The following is a 2279-nucleotide window of genomic DNA, read 5'->3' as shown; positions in this document are numbered from 1 at the left end:
AGTTGTGAATTGTATAACCGGGGTTATATTATAAACAAGAAATAAGTTTATTAACTACAAAAAGTGAATTTTAAGTGACTATAAGAGATAACAGACAGAACAAAGCAGATTACTGAGCAAATAAAATTAAATATGCAAACTAAGCTCAATATACTTAAGAAACAGATTACAAAATGTAATTTCTCACCCTAGATATTGTCACAGGTAGATAACAGAAAGTCTTGAAAGGCAGCTGCACTGGCCTACAGCTGGAGATTTTAGGTATTTCCACTCACAGCTTGGATGCCCTCCCAGCCTGGGTTCAACCCTTCTCCCCTCAGTGCAGTTCTTGCTTCCAGTCTCTGAGTGGAAATGCCTTAATTCTCCATCAATATCTAGGGTGAGAAATTACACTTTGTAATCTGTTTCTTAAGTATATTCAGCTTAGCTTGGGCCTCTGCCTGACACCTGGGCCCGAAAGCAAACTGGCCACCAGGGCAACCCATTAGATTCAATGGGCCGGGGGCAGGAGAGATGTCAGTGTCTGAGCAGTTATCCCAAGTATTAGCTGTCAGGAATTTGCAGCAAAGCAATGACTGACCCCTCTCTAGAAAGCATAAGGAGCTGTGTCCCAGAAGCAACTCTAAGGGGGGGGGGGGAGTTTTTTGAAGAGGATGGGAAATTATATAGAGAGGCTCCTGTGGGAAAGAACAGTGGCCCCGGGCAACCCTATAAGCAGTTGGTTGTACCCAGCCAGCACCGGGGGGAATTAATGCTGGTAGCGCATGAAGGTTCCTTTGCTGGTCACTTGGGGGTACAGAGGACGTATGACAGGCTTAGAAGGAATTTCTACTGGCCAGGAATACAGAATGATGTGAGAGATTATTTCAGGTCTTGTGCGGTGTGTCAGGAGAGGAAAAAACCTGTAGGACCCCAGAGAGCTCCCCTGCGTCCCTTACCTGTCATTCCTGGAGGTGTGGCAATGGACACTGTGGGTGCGATGCCACACCCCACTCGTAGGGGGAACGAGTATATCTTAGTGGTGATGGATTTTTCCACTAGATACCCTGAGGCAGCTGCTCTGTCTGATATAGAAGCTGAGACAGTCGCAGGAACTCTGCTCACTATAGTCAGCAGAGTTGGCTCCCCTAAGGAGATTTTGTCTGATCAGGGGGCAAACATGTCGCAGTTATTCAACGAGCTATGGAAGGTATGTGGCGTGACGGCCCCCTATCGCCCCCAGACCAATGGGTTGGTGGAAAGGTTCAATGGGACCCTAAAATTCATGCTGGGAATGTATGCCAAAGTTGTGACGAGTGATTGCCGTTCCTGCTGTAGGCTTACAGGGAGGTACCCCAAGAGTCCATGGAATTTTCTCCCTTTGACCTTCTATATGGAAGAAAAGTGAGGGGACCCTTCAGTCTCATTAAAGACACATGGAAAGGGTGCCCAGACTGGCATAACAGGCAGGCTCAGTGGTATCTCAGCATATCAGGCAGCATCCAAAGGGGGGCAAACCGTCACTGTCTGTATTACAAAACTTGTGCTGTTCTTCTGGGTGACACCCCCAGACAGTGTGGCATCAGCACTGCCTCGCCTGCTTGATGGCCCATTAAGGACCATGAGCTATACAATTGACCCATTGAGAGAAAGCAAGGGATACACCTTATGACTCAACAAAGCATATGCAGGGGTATAGCATGACCTTGGCATTTCCAGTGAGGGCTGCCCCAGGAATCCCGGTCACAGTGCGGAGAATGGGACTAGGGACAGGGGGGAATTTGGTGGAGGGGGGAATGAGTGTGTGTGCACAGATCCTCTGGCATGGGGTAATGGAGGGATCACAGTGCCCCTGGCGCGGGGAGGAGGGTTTGGAGTTGTACAGAGCCCCTGGCATGGGGGGAAAGGGGAAATGTGGGACATACAGAGCACAGGGCACAATGTGGAGAGAATCCCTGAAGTAGAAGGGGTTGGGAGATTGGCAGGCAGGGAGTTTATGGGGGCTGGAGGGAGGGATGCAAGGAGCCCCATGTATGCAATCAACTCGGCTTGCAGGAGCGACAACTGTGTCCCCTCTAGTGCTAGGTATTAAATATGGACCGTTCCCTGCAGCTCCTATCCCAAGCATAGCGGAGTTTGGGGGGGGGGGGGGGGGGGGGGGATACATTGCACACTCAGGTTTGCACAGTGCTGGGCCCGGCTGATGGTGCTGGTGCACACGATGAGTTTGCGCACTCGGGCTGGCAGGATCCTCGCTTTGCACGGGGCACACACTGGAAGGAGTTTAATTGCAAAACGCA

The sequence above is a fragment of the Terrapene carolina genome, unplaced genomic scaffold (assembly GCF_002925995.2).
Source record: "Terrapene carolina triunguis isolate 2854851 unplaced genomic scaffold, T_m_triunguis-2.0 Scaffold836, whole genome shotgun sequence".
Taxonomy (NCBI): Eukaryota; Metazoa; Chordata; order Testudines; family Emydidae; genus Terrapene; species Terrapene triunguis.
The sequence above is the reverse complement of the archived record's forward strand: the minus strand, read 5'-3'. Positions refer to the sequence as shown.